This window comes from Martes martes (assembly GCF_963455335.1).
Source record: "Martes martes genome assembly, chromosome: 3".
NCBI lineage: Eukaryota > Metazoa > Chordata > Mammalia > Carnivora > Mustelidae > Martes > Martes martes.
In genome coordinates, this window is record NC_137890.1 from 47,155,319 (window position 1) to 47,174,735 (window position 19,417).

Sequence of the window (19,417 nt, forward strand, 5' to 3'; positions counted from 1 at the left end):
CTCCCATATAAATTTATGATAATAATGTGTTCTTTAAAAAAATTATTTATTTGAGAGACGAGAGAGAAGAGGGGAGGGGCAGAGAGAGAAGGAGAGAGAGACTCCCCAGGAGACACCCTGTACAGTGCAGAGCCTAAAAGGTGGGGGGGCTCCATCTCATAACCTTGAGATCATGACCTGAGCAGAAATCAAATCAGGGGGCACCTGGGTGGCTCAGTGGGTTAAAGCCTCTGCCTTCAGCTCAGATTGTGATCTCAGGGTCCTGGGATCGAGCACCTCATCTGGCTCTCTCTCAGCAGGGAGCCTGCTTCTCTTCCTCTCTCTCTCTGCCTTCCTCTCTGCCTACTTGTGATCTCTGTCTGCCAAATAAATAAATAAAATCTTTAAAAAAAAAAAAGAAATCAAATCAGATGCTTAACCGACTGAGGCACCTAAGCACACCTGTGATAATAATGTATTCTACACATTGAAGTTGATGACTAAAGAGGTAGTGACTTCATCAAAGTCATACAGTAATTAAACAACAGGACTTCTGTAGTTTTCCAAACCTTATTCTAGGTTTCAATCCAAGGTCCTTCCTGCTACACCAACTTGGCATCTCATTAGAGACTGGATATTAAAGATCCAGTTACATTCCACTAATTATCAAAACATATTAAGCTTTGTTCCCTTCTGTAAAAACAATCTGCTTTAATTTCAAACTGAAAAATAAGAAAGAAAAAAGCAAAGGGATTTATTTTCATTTCCCAATACTCTGAAATACTAGTTCTCTCCTAAAACCACAGGTATCTGGTAGTATTAATATGATATATTGTGGCAGGAGACTGAACTTTAATTGATCCATGATTTTAATCCATGTTGTGGTGCTGGCAGGAAGATCTGAGGTACTGGTAAATAATTTGAGGTATACCAAATGCCTTTGTGATTTGAAATATCTTCATAGCTTTGTAATAGTCATTGCAGACTTACACTGAATATACCAGGAATAAAAACATAAAGCACATTTGACAATACCTTAATATTTTAAAATTAAAATAAAACCTGAATCAAAGCAAATGTAATAAGCCAAGAAATAAAATTACTATATTAAGTCATATGCTGCTAAAGTAGCATTTCCATTCTGAAACCTTATAACTTAGCAAGGGAAACTCATTTCCCTGACAGGAAGTATACTGCCCAGTTGTGCATCATTCGGTGATATAAAATTACCTTACAAAACACAGGCATATACCCTCAGGATTTCCTCCTCAGCTCATCATACAGTTTGTATAACAGCTACTCTTTCACCTGTGAACAAAAGAGCCAATAAGGTGAAGTAAGAGAAGAGATGGAAGAGGAGAAAAATAAGGGAAGAAAGTCATTTTTGCCAGCTGGTAGGAGAACATGTAAAGGGTATGTTATCTCACTCAGCACAAAGAAGCCCTGGATTTCTTTCTCCACCGTGGAGCAGCGGGTTTTCCCTCCTCCCTAGCCATCATACCCAATAATACTTCAGAGACAGCTTGGTTCTTTAGCTTTTAGTGTCGGTTAAAATGTAGACATTGAAAGCACACTATAGAGCTTTGATTCAGCGTATTTTTCCTCCTCACAGAAACAAAAACCTTAAAGAAGTTCAGGCTCTTCTAAAGGGATCCTGAAACCATAAGTGAAAGTCAGGATTCAAAGGACAAACCATTGTCTAGGCATCCTATTATCCCGGGCAATGTTATGTTCACTAGGAACTTCAGAGACCCCTGAGGATGCTTATGTAAATTACCTCAGAGTGTGGGAGAAATCCAGCGTTATCCTTGCCATTTAAATACGTACTTGAGGAGCTCAAAGGGGAAACGTGGTAAGCAAATGGTACACTGTGTCAAGAGACCTGAAAGGTTGGTAAATCTTACATAAAAATAAACCTAACTTCCAAGATTAATGGTTGTGCACAAGTTAAACCTGGATGAGAAAGAACATAATATGTAAATGTGACAGAATTTATATTAGCAACCCTTTTAAGATTCCTAAAATATGGGCACAGGAAGGAGATTTATTCATAAATACTGCAATGTTTTGAATTTTACTTGAAGAGACTATTGTTTTATCACAGAGCATACTTAAAGGAGAAAGACTTTGTAAGCAGAGTAGGAAAAAAAATCACTGTCATGACAGTAGTAAGAAGGGGTGTGTGTGTGTGTGTGTGTGTGTGTGTGTGTATTCTCTTTTGACTTTAATTAATCTTTCTCTCTGGACTTTTGAGAGCTGGAAAAGGGTTTTATTTTTGTTTTTGGAATTTGCTTGCCAAATAGGGGTCTTTGAACTATCACTGCTCTAACTCTGCCAACCACAGCATTCAGAGCTAAAGATTTTAATTTGTTTTAAAACTACATAAAAGTAAAACAAGAAACTGTGTGGGCAGTGGAGTGGAGAGGTCAGTGTCAATCCTGAGGACACAGATGGCTATCAGTAAGGTAGGCATGCAGTGCCTATCTCTTTCTTTTCCTTCCTTTAATTCCTACAAAAGATCCCAGGCAACTGAGGCTGAATTTTTTATTTATTTATTTATTTTTTATTCTTTAACCATTTACTATGATCTCTGAAACAGCAATCTGATCAGAAGTTTGATTTTTCTTCACTTTATATTTTTCTTGCAACATCCAACGCAACACCTTGCCCACAGTAGTTGATGTATACAATCAGTCACATTGGTTTAAATTCAAATGTGGTCAGTTTAAGACAAGCTGTATTGTTTAAGAGACCACCTATAGAGAAAGACAAGTAGAGGCCTTTGTAAACACTTTTAAACATCAAGAAGAACATTTAATGGACTTAATTCTCAAACAATACACTTCCAGGAAATTTACTGTTTGTGTACTTAAGAGGCAATTCACACCACAAAGAACTAGGGATCCTACTAAAGTCCTTCTCACCTTACCACTTCTGAACATAAGTATTAGTATGCTGACATTCCATTTTCTCTCGGATCCAGGGCAATATATGATAAAAGCCTGAGGAAAGGTGAGGCAGTTGAATGAAATTGAGAAATTAAGGAAAAAAGCTTTTTTTCTTTAAATTTGGTTTATATTGAGAGGACTTAGAAGGGATGTAACTAGTGTTGATGAGGGAGCAGGAGGCTGGCTGAGGACAAAGCAAAAACTGGCACCTTGCACCCCCTCTCCACCCACTCCCCTGGGAAATGTGTGTGACATTCCTCAGGCACCCCTGACTGCCATAAACAAGAAACAAATAGTTAACTTGCAGAGATCACAATCCTGCAAGACAGGAGTCTCCCTTGGTTTACCAATGTCCTAGAGATCTACAAACAAAGAAGTTACCTTATCAATAGCACAATTTCCAGAGGCAAATAACTCAGTTCCTCAAGCCCTAAATAAAGTTACATTTCTTCTAAACCCAAATCTCACTAACAAGGACACTTGATAGGAGAGATGTGAAACTTTATCTCTGGATCTCCAAGATAGTGTCAAGAATCATTCCCAAGCATATGGCCCACTGATATACATCTAAAGGGTCTCATAAGAAGATTTTTACTACTAGTAATAAATAACCTTTCTCCCAACAATAGCTAGCCCCTCAAAGTCCTGGAGACCTTGCTTCCAAAATTCCTTAGAGACTAACATCATCCCCTTCACCTACCCAACTCCTGTGTATATAACCAGCCACTCCTCACATCCCTGGGGCAGCAGCTCTTCCTGCCCACGGGTCCTGTCCCCGTGCTTTAATAAACCACCATTTTGCACCAAAGATGTCTCAAGAATTCTTTCTTGGTCATCGGCTCCGGACCTCACCCTACTGAACCTCACCTAGGTTCTAAAACTTCATCATATGGCGCCCAACATAGGGCTGTGAGTCTTTACATTTGGACTCTGAGCTTCGGTGCAAAATTGTTGAGTACTTTCTCTTTTCTTCCTTTAGTCTCATTTCAGGGGCTTTTCAAGGAGTATGGTCTTATTGGAACACTTGCATGTCAGTTGCTCAGGCTGTAATCCTCTAGCCCATGGCTGCTCTACGGGGAGGAGAGCGTCTGCCTTTTGGCTGCAAGTTAGTACCCTGGCCGGAATGGCAATAAGACCTAGAAACTTGATACCCTCTCTTTATTCCTGTTCTTATATAAAGTTGCCTCTCTTGGGCACGGGACAGCCACCTAAGTCACCAGGACCGCTGCCAATCTTAAGACTCCCGTGTGAGGTTTCCTCCTGATTGATCTAATGTGATCCCCTCCACATCCCTGGTCTAGCCACTTCTGGCCAAGAGACTTCCACTGGGAGCTGGCTGAAACCAGTACCTGATTGAATTAAAATGCAACTGGGGACCATTTCCTGGGGAAGTTGGCTATAAGGACCACATGTGTTGGAATGTCGCATAGACCATGATGGATTTCAGTCTTTACTCTTTCTCGTCAGTGTCTTCTGCTAACTACTTGAAGCTATGAAATTGGGTAATTTCCTTTTGCCAAACTTTTCTAGTAATTCCATGGGTTAAAAATGGCAGGACAGTCAGAATGTAGGATGGCACAGGATCCGAGTCCATTCACCAGGCACCCATCAGCAGCCTAGGATGTGATGGGGAAGGGGAGGGACGCTGGCACCCCTCCAGGGCCTTTTACAGCGGGAATGCCTTCCGGGGGAAGGCAGGATTGTGATCAATAGCGATGGCTCGTGTGAGGGACGCCTCCGGTTGCTTTTGGCACACGGGAACCTCTGATATATCTTGCGTGGGATGCCACCCAGGAGTTGGGGCGGGGGGATTTTGGTAATGGACCTTCTTTGCTTTTTTAGGAGCATGGGATCCTCCTCTTCTGTGCCCAAGGACTCTCCCTTGGGATGCCTTTCAATCCACTGGAAATAATTTGGATTGCAAATCTTAGAAAAGGACTGAGCTCCTGGAACACTGCATGGCCTCAGTGGGATCTATCAGTTAGATCTCCTCTGCAGGAAACAGGGCAAATGCACTTAGACCTTCATTGCTCTACACCAGGACCCGAACTAAGAGGCTTTTGCAGAATGTGTTTGCCTGAATGAGTCAGCTAGTAAACTTAATCCTGACATACTGGATGATAATTATGTTAGTAGGACTTCAGATAAACCCAGGTTGCTGGGCCATCCCTAGCAAAGGGGACTCTGACTTTCTCTCTCTCTGTTCCTCCTAATAGATGTGGGGGCTTCTCCCTCACTCATTTCCCGTGTTAATGGCTATAACTGGAGACAACTGGGGTTAGTCTAACTCGAGACAGAGACCTTAAGGAATATTCCCAAGCAGCTGCCGAAACTCTCTTTGTTTTGGGGAAATTCCCTGTTTTCTCTGGCCTGACTTGGACTGCTTAACCCCTCCCCACCCTGCTGGTGGGAAAACATGGTGTCTGCTCCTCTGTTGGGGCTGATGAGCTCTAAAACCGGGAATCCTTTCTCTGCCTCTCTCCTGTTTCTGCACCAACGTGCATGCAGCCTGCATGACTAGCCTCTAGACCATGCACCATGGCTCCTTCTCTCTTCACTGTCAAGGAGCAAGAAGAGCACCCCCTGGACCTAACACCCCCCACTCCAGATCATCCCACCTGTGTCTCAGGTAAACATTCAAAGTGGAGTGGGCCCAGGTAGAACGTAAATCAGTATTTGAACTAAGTTAAGTTTGTTGGTTTAATTAAGATAGACATGTCTTTGAAGTTACAGCAATAAATGTGAAGCTTTTATTCTATCGAAGTTTACTGAAGGTCAAATAAGCTTGTGTTATTTGTTAAAATCTGTTAGCAAAAAGATGACTAAACTAATGGTTAATTGTCTGTCTCAAAGTTTCAATGGGTAATTCCTGAGATAGCTTTCAAAGTCTTTGGTAACCTGAAAGTTTTAAAGTTTTGGTTGGATGACAAACGGAATTAAATTATGGACATCTAGTTCTTAACCACTCAGGATAAAATGCTAAGTCATTGATTACTGAACATAGGTTTGTGCTTTTGACTTCTTACTACAAAGAAGCTAAGAGTATTTAAATCTGTTGGTAAACATGTTTTGTGCTTAACTGATTGATAAATTTGCCATCTGAAGAATTCTGTTGTAACAGTTCACAATTGGTTAATACTTAGTCTTCAGTAGAGGTTAAGATATTTCTAAGAGTACAAAATTCTGCTGACTGTAAAACTGATAAAAATAAAGAAAACGACTCTGTGGAAAAGTAGAGGATATGTAAGAAAGATTTAAGGAATGGAAATGCGTTTTTTTGAAGGTGAAGAAAAAAAAAAAGGAAGGTAATTTTGTCCTAAATGAGATGGTTGTTTGGAAGGAAATGATTTGGGACAAAACCTGAATGCAAAGGAAAGTTGCAGAAGGTTTGTGAAGGGAAATCTTCAGAAAAGGAATTTTAGCTATGGTCAGGGCGGACTAAGATTGAAATGAATGGGTTTTAAAGGTACATTGGTATAAGACTGAAATTCTTTCTGTTCAAAAGGACAAAGTTTTCTTAGATTAATTGATCTGCTGTTAAGAAAATGTAAATGGTTTTCTCTTTGCCTGCCCAGAAAACCCAGTTTCTATGTTTTGTTTTATCAGGTGTTTGACATCCCTAATTATATTTAGGCATGTGTTTTAAAACCTTCTAAGGTTTTAGCAATTGTTGATAAGATTTAAGTTGTAAATCTCTTTAACTCAGGCTTTTCCTTGGTATGCTAAGTTACTCATGAAGTACTGCTAAACCAATGATAAACCTTGGGTTACATTTGGGAAAATGCTATAACTATTCTAGAGATTCTATGCATTTCCTAAAGTGTTAGTATTTTGATAGATCATGACTTGATATTGTAATTATGGAAATGTTATGTGTCACAGAAACAACCTGATTTCCTTGCCAGCTAAATTGTAAACTCTCATCTCATCAGCTCTAACCATATCCATTCCGAGTTTTTGTCATTTATAATTGCTTTAATTCTCTTGTAAAATGAGTTTTATCTTCAAGGAGATTCATATAAAGGACTTTCAGGACAAATACAGGTCTTTGATATACTTGAAAATCCTAAAACTGAAATGGATAAGAGTTTCCAGAACTAACTAAAGCTGCATTCACCAGATTTAGTAACATGGGACTAAATGAACTAAAAGATTATAGTGTTGTGTCTCTTAACGTTTTGTCTTATTTTAAACATTGCTGGTTCTCTAATGTTTGCTCTTTCAGACTAGGGAAATTTTTTAAGTTATCTGTAACTTATAGAGATGTAAAGGTATTCATTTGTAAAGGAATCAAGGCATTCAACTTTTCTATCTGAACCCTCTGAAACCAAAAGTTCTCAGTAAATATTCTTTCTTCCATGGCAATCAGTCATTTGCATAAATTCAGTAAGAATCTGTTCTCCTTGTAGCAGGACACAATTGGAAACACTGGTTATTTTACCAAGGCTTTGACTGGGATGTCATATTTGCAAAGACTCAGATATGACCAGACAGCTTAAAGGAACTAAGGTTGACTTTTTGAAACCTGGAGCTGTAAAGCCCCTTGGAACTGTTGGCCTGATACCTTGCTTACAGAGTTCCCAGCAGCCTCACCAGGTGAGTAAAGAATGTCACTCCTTGGTAGGTGCAGAACCTCAGGAAGAGGCATTGACCCAAATCGACAGGTATTACAGGCATGTCTGATGACAAGTATGTGGCTTGGCTTCTGGCCTGGAGAGGACACTAAAAGTTCAACCTAGAGATTCCTTATAAGAGTTCCAGCAAAGCAGATTCTAAAAGATCTATATGATCACACACTGTTCTTGCTGAGTTTATGTAAATAATTAGGCCAAGTTTGTTAAAACTGGACTTGTTTTTCAAATAAGTCAGTCCTGATTTGGCTATCTCTGAAAATGAGGGTTATTTTAGAGAGAAAAATTGTTTTAATAACCCACCTTTATGGGTGTTAAATCCTAAAGTTGATTGTTTTTAAATGTTTGTTTACCTAAGCTAGACAATTTGAGGTAAACTTCAGAAAAGTTGCACAATAGCTCATTTAGACGATCTTGTTTTTTTGATTCTGTGGGGATAATAACAAGACCCCATGGCACGTGATTAAACAACTAGAAAATGGGATTGATTCCCTAACAATTGTATAACTTAACTATCACCTTGTGTGTGGCTGGAATAATGAAATTGCCTAAAAGCCAGCATACCGCACTCCATAGGATTAACTATGGACTTATGGAGATAATGGATGAACCCACTTTCTTTATGATTAAATTGGATTATGCATGGGGGACTCCCCTTATCTCTTGACAAGTTTTCTCCCACTTGCCAGTGATCCTCTGTATTCAGGATATTGTTAAGGCTGGCCCACTCAAAGAGCTTCTTAATGGTTTCATCCCTTAGTCATATTTATCCTAGAAACCACCTATGTTGAGGTGCAATTGCAAACAAATGCTTTAGTTAAGCATAGAACAGCCTTCCTCATAAAAAGAGCATCAAAGCTCACTATGGGACAGTCCCTGACTGTAATGACTTCACATCAGGTCCAGATTTGTCCTAGAAGCCAAAGGCCACCAATGGATAATGGAGGCCAACTTATTAAATATTGGGCTATACTTACAGATATGCCAGAAGTAATACTTAAAACTTGTCAAACTTTAAACCTAGTTACCCGTATGCCTGAACCTGACCACTGTACTTCTTTCTCTATAGAGCAAAAACTGTTCAGCGGTTATTGAACTTTCTTACTCTCTTTGGCCAGATTTAAGATGCCCCTGTTTGAAATACAAATGACAGTTGGTTTACTGATGACAATACTTTTCATAGAAAGAATAAGAAAAGCTAGGTATGCCATAGTGCTCACTAGCACTTTTCAATTGCCAAAGCCTTAAAAATAAACATTAACACTGACTCCAAATATGCCTTCCTGATACTACATGCTCATAGAGCTATTTGGAAGGAAAGGGGATTGCTGTCAAGCCATAACTCACCAATCAAATATGGGCCCAAGTTACAAAACCCTCCTTTTTGCTCTACTAAGAATGGTATATATCAAATCTGGGGTACATATTTGTGGCTCGCACCCACTATTGGACAGCTCAGTCAAAAGGCTTTTATGGTGGGAACAAAGAAATCATACATATGATACTTGGGAAAATAATACAAGACATCTAGGATGGCTATCATTAGAAATGTGTTCCTAAATAATAGTACTCCAGACTACTGACTGGTTTGCTACTGATTGGGTAAGGCGACCTGGCATTAGATGGTCAGCTCCAAATGGAACCTACTGGATATGTGGAACTAACCTGTGGCCCTGGCTTCCTCCAGGGTGGTTAGGTTGCTGTACTTTAGGATTTGCCTGGATTCATGGGCGCATTACTAAAACCATCACCACTGCAGCTAATCTCCCCAATTTAAAGCAAAGATGAACACGATCTCTTTTTAAATGGTATGATCACTTAGCATCCATTTTTGTTCCATCTGCGGGACTAGAGGATGTCATGTGGCATGTAGAAGCCCTTAATAAATATACTACAAAGGCACTCAATGATTCACTAAATAGCATCTCCCTACTTAATACTGAAGTCTCATGGATACGCAAGGCAGTCCTACAAAATAGGATGGCCTTAGATGTCCTGACAGCAGCACAGGTGGCATATGCGCAATTATCAAAGCAGAATGTCGCGTGTACATCCCAGACTAATGTCTCAGGACTAATAAAAGATATGAATAACCAGATTAAGGCTCTGCAAGATCCTTCTCTCTCTCTCAGTGATTGGTTAAGTTCCTGGTTTGAAGGAAGACTATGGCCAACAATTAAAAATCTCCTTTTCGGGCTTCTCATTCTTATCACCTTATTAATCTTAATGTGTTGCTTTGTTCAATGTTTCTCTACTTGGTGCTGAGACTCCATTACTGCAGTGACTTCACCACAACAGATGATCCTTACCAAACGCAAAGACACTTCTTCACTGTCAGCGCTGGATTCAGCTGCCTCCATCTTTCGTAACTCCCCTATACGTTCCTCAACTGATCAATGTAGATCCGAGTAGGTAGGGACAGCTCTACGCCCCTATTCAGCAGAAAGAAGTTACAGAACATGAGACCTTCCACCTTCAACTACCTTAAAGATTTAAGGGTCAAAATTGTTCAGGGGGGAATGATGAGGGAGCAGGAGGCTGGCTGAGGACAAAGCAAAAGCTGGCACCTTGCACCCCCTCTCCACCCACTCCCCTGGGAAATGTGTGTGACATTCCTCAGGCACCCCTGACTGCCATAAACAAGAAACAAATAGTTAACTTGCAGAGATCACAATCCTGCAAGACAGGAGTCTCCCTTGGTTTACCAATGTCCCAGAGATCTACAAACAAAGAAGTTACCTTATCAATAGCACAATTTCCAGAGGCAAATAACTCAGTTCCTCAAGCCCTAAATAAAGTTACATTTCTTCTAAACCCAAATCTCACTAACAAGGACACTTGATAGGAGAGATGTGAAACTTTATCTCTGGATCTCCAAGATAGTGTCAAGAATCATTCCCAAGCATATGGCCCACTGATATACATCTAAAGGGTCTCATAAGAAGATTTTTACTACTAGTAATAAATAACCTTTCTCCCAACAATAGCTAGCCCCTCAAAGTCCTGGAGACCTTGCTTCCAAAATTCCTTAGAGACTAACATCATCCCCTTTGTTCTCACCTACCCAACTCCTGTGTATATAACCAGCCACTCCTCACATCCCTGGGGCAGCAGCTCTTCCTGCCCACGGGTCCTGTCCCCGTGCTTTAATAAACCACCATTTTGCACCAAAGATGTCTCAAGAATTCCTTCTTGGTCATCGGCTCCGGACCTCACCCCACCGAACCTCACCTAGGTTCTAGAACTTCATCAGTGTCACCCCCGGACCCTGAACCAATCAAAGCAAAGAACAATATTTCTTCTTTTTTCTAACTTTCCTTCCATCTTTCTTCCTTCCTTTTTCCTTGCTTCCTTTTTTTCTTCCTTTACAAAACATTTTCTGATGAACCTACTATGTACCAGGTAATATGTATTAAATATCTTGATACGTGGTCAGTAAGGGGACTGTTTTCCATTTACAAATTCAAATTCAACAAATACTGAATACAAATCTGCCATGTCAGGGTCTCCATTAAACTTTGGAGACTGGTAAACTTTGGAGATACACTCCTTATGATCATATAATTTGGTGTCTAAACCTAAGCAGTAATAGTTTAAAATTCTGCCAAATAAGCTTACCCAGAGTCAGTGACAAAGACTGAGAGTCATGAATCTAAATTTACTATATGCGCCACTGATTATACTCTAAATGCTAATTAGCATTGTTTTAAGAGAAAAGACAATATCACTCATTAATCAATGATTCTGATGTTATCCATGATTTTCAAAGAGGTGAAGATATAGATCTGGAAGCAGTTAGAGTCATTCCAGGAGTCAGTGAAAATCAGTCTATGTAAGGCTATTCTGCAGTATGCTATATAGTTTAACCATGGGTCTCTATCAGACTTTTTTTTTTCCATTTTATTACATATACTACAAATATACAAGGAAGTTGAAAGAATTGTAGAGTGAATAACACTATAATCACCATCTAGATTCCAAAATTATAAATATTTTTATGTATTTGCTTTAGACTCTTTTTTTAAAGCGGGACTTTTGGCTTAAAATAAAGTTGTAAGAATCAAAAACAGACAACTCATCATGTCAAGAGCAATGCAATAACCATATTAGACCGTCATTATGTCATAGAAAATCTAATGGAATCAGTGACAGCTTTGTTCAGAAATGGATGATGATGGATTTGCACAACAGATGATATTCAAAATTTTTGTGCCCGTTGGAATCAAATCATGACAGAAAAACATCACATGTTAAGGAAGAAAAAAGTGGTTTTAACTACCTTGGCATATAAATGCAGAAACTGAATTAATAATGTTTACTCCCCTTTTGATTAAGATTTCATTATGTGCTGTGGGGACAAATCCTACAAAATCAAATTAAATTAAAATACGCAGTTCAATGGAAATGAGCAAGTTTTTTTTAATGACATATTATGATTTCCTCCCCAAACTATTATCGTCATCAACAGAGCAATTATATTTAAAATTATTTAATTCTTTGCAAATGGCATTTATACTTGCTACTATTATACTTTACAAATATTAGCTTAATGTCACACAAAAGAATTGCAAAAAAACCACATAGCTTTGTGTAGTCAAAGGAAAGATACCTGGAAATTTGCAGAGTTGCATTCTAGACAATGATATCTGAGTTTCTGGTTCTGCAAACCAGAACCTCAGCTTTCTTACTAATGGGTATCAGCTTTCTTACTAATTGTTTTCTACCTTTAAAGGAAGAGAATGACTCAGAGTGTATGTGTGTGTGTCCATGTATGTACTTAGAAGAGACAGAGAGAGACAGAAACAGAGAAAGACAAAGGGAATGAATGGAATTCTAAGTTTCTTCTAGTTGGTACTCAAATCACCTCTCTGGATAGCTGTGGTCTCACTAAGGAGATCAGAAGGATGTCGATTTTTTCTGTAGGAGTTCTGGGGTTTGATTAAGAAGGGTAGGTCATCTTTTGTTATCCTGTCTTGACTTTACTGAAGGAAAATTTCTAAAGCCTAGTACAGGTCTCCTCCAAGTGAATTTCTCTGTTTACAGGACCACAGAGCATTAGTTTGGCCAAGGTTAACTCTTTTTTGAAACATGACCTTCATAAGGCTTCAACTCTATCAACTGTGTCTTACCCGTCCAGACCTCCAGCCTCCATTGGTTAGTTAGGAATGGAATCCCAAAGCTCTGTGGTTTTTACTCAGGCTTTTTATTTTAACTTAGGATTCAATCACTTCGCTCTCTCTCTTTTTCTTAACTTCCAATAAAAATACAAATGTTTTTGAATACAAATGTTTGTACTCCTTTTCTCATCAATTCTAATAGATATGTTTTTCATACAGACCCATTAATTCATTCTATATCATTCCTCATACCAGCAGCCCTGCAGTTTTTGGATGACCTGAAAATAAAACAAACAGCACTACAAAAATAAGACGGATTATATATCCAAACTTGGCAATCATCATATAACTTCTGGAACTGAAAAACTTATTCTCTAATTGTCTAAAGAGGGCTGCAGATGTGATCTTCATAGATGATGTCAAGAAGACAGGTAATTCAGCAGCCTGACAAACTACAAAGACAACACTGCCCAGGTGTTGATCCATGGGTACCAATGCCCAAAAGATCTCAGATTCCAAATGAATTCTCAGTATTTAATTGTAGAACAAGAATAACAATACAAATATCCAATATTGACATAGTATTTACGATGTAGCAGACATTATTTTTTTTAAGATTTTATTTATTTATTTGTGAGAGTGAAAGAGAAAGCACAAGCAGAGGGAATGGCAGAGCAGGAGAAGCAGACTCTCCACTGAGCAAGGAGGCTAATGCAGAACTTGATCCCAGGGCCCTAGGATCATGACCTGAGCCAAATGCAGATGCTTAACCGACTGAGCCACCCAGGCATTCCTGTGGCAGACATTTTCTAAGTTCTTTATAGGTATTAGCTTATTCGATGCCCCAAAACTCAGAGGATTACATGTTACATTTGAGAAAAATGAATTATAGATAAAGTAATTTGCCCAATTAAGATCATACAGATAGGAAATTGTAGGTCCCAGGTTTTGGAACAAAGATTGTTCCAAACTTTGGAACAAAGTTCGTTCAGAATTCTCATCCCTAAATAGTTTAAGACTTTATTAAAAATTTTGATCTTGTGGTTACTCTAATAGAGTAATGTTAAAATTCCTGACCCATAATATTTAGGTCTTTTCACATTTATCTTGCCTGGTTCCATTTTTTGTTTTTGTTATTTAACTCCTTTTAAATGACAAATCCTCTTCAATATCATCCATTTACAAATTCCTTTTGTAAGAAGTACAAATCCTCTTCAATATCATCCACTCGCAGGGGCGCCTGGGTGTCTCAGTGGGTTAAGTCTCTGCCTTCGGCTCAAGTCATGATCCCAGGGTCCTGGGATCAAGCCCCACATCGGGCTCTCTGCTCAGCAGGGAGCCTGCTTCCCCTCTCTCTCTGCCTGCCTCTCCACCTACTTGTGATCTCTGTCTGTCAAATACATAAATAAAATATAAAAAAAAAAATCATCCACTTACAAATTCATTTAATAATAATAGATATTCAGATATTTGGAAATGTAGTATCTGATAAAAAATTAGTAACCAAAATCTATAAAGAACTTATGAAACTCAACACCCATAAAACAAATAATCCAGTTAAGAAATGGGCAGAAGACATGAATAGATATTTTCCAAAGAAGACATCCAGATGGCTAACAGACACATGAAAAGATACTCAACATGACTCATCACCAGGGAAATACAAATCAAAACTATAATGAGATACCACCTTATACCTGTCAAAATGGCTAAAATTAACAACAATGGAAACACAAATAACAAAATAGAACTACCCTAAGACCCAACAATTGTATGACTAAATATTTACCCAAAGGATACAAAAATATTTATTCAAAGGTGCACATGCACTGTGATGTTTATAGCAGCATTATCAACAACAGCCAAAGTACGGAAAAAGCCCAGGTGTCCATTGACTGGTAAATGGATAAAGAAGAGGGGGTATATATCTACAATGGACTATTACTCAGCCATCAAAAAGAAAGAAATCTTGCCGTTTGTAACAATGTGGATGCAATTAGAGTATATTATGCTAAGTGAAATAAGTCAGTCAGAGAAAGACAAATACCATATGATTTCAGTCATATGTGATATTTAAGAAATAAAACAGATCCACATAGGAGAAGAAGGGGGAAAAAAAGAGAGGGAAGCAAACCATAAGAGACTCTTAACTATAGAGAACAACCTGAGGGTTGCTAGATGGGAGGAGAACGGAGGATGGGCTAAATGGATGATTGGTATTAAGAAGGGCACCTGTTATGGTGAGCACTGGGTATTATATTTAAGCGAAGAATCACTAAATTCTACTCTTGAAACAAAAAACAAAAACAAAATCCAAAGAACAAAAACAGAAATAAAAGACATTTGCCAGGAAAAATTTAAAAGGACTACTTCTGAAAGCTGTTTCCTCTTTATAGAAAATTAAAAGGAAGTTATAGAGATAGTTTATGTACTCCCTTCCTCCTCCCTCACCCACATGCACAGCCTCCCTGATTATCAACACCTCCCATAAGAGTAGTACATTTGTTGCAATTGATGGACCACACTGACACATCATTATCACCCAAAGTCCATAGTTTACAGTAACGTCCAGTCTTGGTGAGTTTGGAAAAAGACATGATGACATGTATCCACCACATATAGTATCATATATATCACCATATAGAATTATAGTATCATAGTATCATATCTACCGTATAGTATCATTATGTTCACTGTCCTAAAAATCTTCTGTGCTTCAGCTCTTCAACCCTCCTCCCCACAAGGGCTGATCTTTTTACTATCTCCACAGTTCTGCCTTGTCAAGAATGTCATATAGTTGGAATCATATAGTATATAACCTTTTCTGATTGGCTTTTTTCACTTAGTAATAGGAATTTCAGGTGACTCCATGTCTTTTCAAGGCTTGGTAGTTCATTTCATTTTGGGGATGAATAATGTTTTGCTGTCTAGATGTACCACAGTTTATATATCCATTCACCTACTGAAAGACATTTCAGTTGTTTCTGAGTTGGGGCAATTATGAATGAAACAGCTATCAACAAACGACAACAATAGATATTGAAAGTCTGAGCCATTACTCTATTTTACAAATCAGGATTTCTACTGTTTCAAGAAGCTATGGATTCCTTTTTAGGCAAGTAGAATGACCCACATTTATAACAAAGATAACAGATCTATTATTTAGATTATCTCAGATCTAAAAGAACTGTCCACAGTAAATGAATGACTTTGGGCCACATGTTCTTTCCTCCAAATATTTATTTTAGCAATCACAATAAAGAAACAGATTATGAAAATTGAAATCCTTTCAGTCTAGCATATTTGTGTATTTATTCAGACTCCAATTTTGTCAATAGCTTTCAGGTTTCTTGAAAAAATCCTCAAAACGTCTCCCATCACTTAAAAAAAAAATAAAAAGAGGGGCACCTGAGTGGCTCAGGTGGTTAAATATCTGCCTTTTGCTCAGGTCATAAACCTGGGGTTCCAGGATCTAGCCCTTCATCAGGTTCCCTGCCCAGCAGGGAGCCTGCCTCTCCCTCTGCTGCTCCCTCTGCTTGTGCTGTCTTGTGTGTGCTCTCTCTCTCTCTCAAACAAATAAATAAAATCTTTAAAATAAATAAATAAATAATAAAAATAAAAAGATAAAGTAGCACACAACTTATATATCCCTAAATACATTATGAAATAATTTCTAAATATCAAAATAAAAGCTGTTATGCAACCAAAGGTATAGGAATTACTGTTAGGCAGCATTTCTCCAAACTCCATGATATACCCTTCATCTCTGAAACCCACATCTGCACCGGGGAGTCAAAGCCTCTCCAGAGAGACCATACCACAGGTGCAGCTGAAATCCTGATTCTGTGTCCATCCTCCAGGCTGACTTCATCATTATCCCAGAAATATCACTTCATGAGCTGATATCATCCACCATCTTCATAAAAATACAAAAATCTTCTACAGATGAAACAAAACCAGAACAATCCACAAATTAGCAGTGAGGAAGAACTTTTTGTACCTAAATAAATTGTATAACAATCTAGTAATAGGGTTTCATAACATATGTTTGCAAGGAGAAGCAAAGATTCCTTGAAAGGAGCAAAAAAAATTACATTTTGTGATGCTGAACACCTCAATAGAAATAATAACAAATGTTACTATATTTAACATAAATCACATAATAATAAGATAGTAAAATTTTCACACTGAATTAAGATTGCAATGTAAATATTTCTCCAGGTTTCAGAATATATTTGATTTAGAATTTTGTGAGTAGATATGTCACATTCCCAACTTTGTTATATGAGTTATTCAAATATATTCTATCACTTCCTATAAAAGATTCTATGACATAATAATGCTAACTGTGACTTACCGAGGACTTACTAGTGTGAAATGTCATTTTAAGCATTTTATATATCTTATAATTAATAAGATGATTCAATAAAGTGATTATTCAGTCACCCTATGAAATATGCACCATTGTTATTCCTGCTTCACAAATGATCAAATGGAAATACAGAAAGGATAGATAAGTGGTTTGCCAAATTTACAAAACTACTCAGTGACAAAACCAATTTTTTGAGCTCAGGGAGCCTGTGTTAATCTCTCCCATGAATATGAAATAAGATGTGCTTTGAACTACTGGTTTTACCATATGGTAAATCATTATACACATATAAAAATGCTATTTTTAAATACTTGATAAGCATTGTAAAATGGGCACTCTGCTCAAGTAAATTTATTTTCTTAGGTTTACACTTTATCCTTATAATTTTTTTTCTGTCTGGATTTAATGGTTTTATTGTTTTGTTTTGTTTTCCAAGTAATAAATGTTTATTTTTCAAATATGACAATAAAAATCTCTTAAAAAGAAAAATGGAATTATCAGAATTACACACATTAAAATATTGTTTTGTATATCTTTCTAACATTTTGCTTTATAGGATATTTTTTCTTCACTAGTGCTATATATGAGACTAATTCAGAACTTAATTCTACTTGAATATGTCTTGTGAAGGCAAGTTTTTGTTTTTTAGGTTAATTTTTGTTTCCCATGCCTAGAAAAAATAGCGTGGCAAATAACTACTGAATGAACTTATTTTCCAATAAACTGCAATTAATCTTCGTTTTAAATTACTCTTTGCCATTTTTACCAGTTCCTCCTATTCTTTTGAACTTTACTCTCATTTTATTTCTTTATTCCTCACTCCAGTGAAGTAAGGTGGGTGAATCAGTAGTTCTATAAATAATCTTTTTTTTTTTTTTTTATTTGCCGCAGAGAGAGAGAGTACACACAAGCAGGCAGAGAGGCAAGCAGAGGCAGCGAGAGAAGCAGGCTCCCTGCCGAGCAAGGAGCCCGATGCGGGACTCGATTCCAGGACCCTGGGATCATGACCTGAGCCAAGGCAGAGGCTTCAACCCACTGAGCCACCCAGGTGTCCCAATACTCTTTTCTATGTATGTTTCCTTTTAGTTAAGTCTTCTCTTATTTCTCCACAACTTTTATTGTTTTTATTTTGCATTAGGGGAGGGGGAGTTCAGGTTACAGCTACTTATTTGTTAGTCCCATTTATTCTCATTTCCATATCCCTATCCCACTCCCTACCCATAGCAACCATTCCTATGAAATTAATATATTTATTTTTTGTATGTATCCTTATAAAATTTATAATTTTGTTTTATATGTAGAAAATAGTTGTATTGTGTTGTATATTGCATTGTTTTTTTTTTACTTATTTACATATGCTAATGAGCCATCCATCTGGATATATGTACACCCTCTTCATTACTTAAGATGACTGAATTTTACTCCATAGTGTCTTCTCAACCACTTTTGGTTTTCTCCCCCTCCCTCCTCAACTATAAAAAGAATATTACAATCAAATCATCATCTCCACAAACAGTCCTGCATTTAATATCCTTAGGCATTCTATCCATTTTGTATTTATATATTTTGTTATCATAAATAGGTACCATTTTAGTAGATTTCCTCTTGGTTCTCTTCTGTATCTGAGTTTAATATTTTATTATTATATTATGTAAAAATAAACTTGGAAGGTCCACCAGGATACAGTGGACATGACCTAATAAGACTTAATATTTTTTAGGAGTTCCATTATTCAGTTAAATTTTCCTCACTAAATCCAGTAGTTACTATCAATTATTCTTTAATGACATGGAAGAGAACAGAGTACATGCATCCTTATTCTAAAACAGAAAATTAAAAATAGAGACAAAACTGTGATTCAGTGTTCAGGAAAAAGAATTGAATTACACCTATAAAAGCTAGTTTAACCTTTCCAGAGCATTTTAGTTATGTCTACATGTAGTTACAAACTCATGTTTACTTGGTGACAAGCCCTTGAACATTCTTGTGTCCTGTGATCTGTATATAGGTTGGGAAAATAATTGCTAGGGCAAAGATAATTTAAATACCAAGTTATTCTTGTTTGTTGAAGTGTGCTCAAACAGTTGTTGAAGTCCCATTAAATAAATACTGAAGTATTGCATCAATCCTGGTTTCTTTAAAACCATAAAAACTATTTTATGAAGAGAGGTTGCTTTAATACTTCCACTAGAGGCACCTGGGTGGTTTAGTTGGCTCTTTGGCTCAGGTCATGATCCCAGGGTCCTGGGATTGAGCCCAGGGTGGAACTCCATATTGGACCCACCCTCAGCAGGAAGTCAGGAAGTCTGCTTAAGGATTTTCTATCTCCTCCTCCCCCTTCCCTCCTACCGCTCATGCTGGCATAGTCTG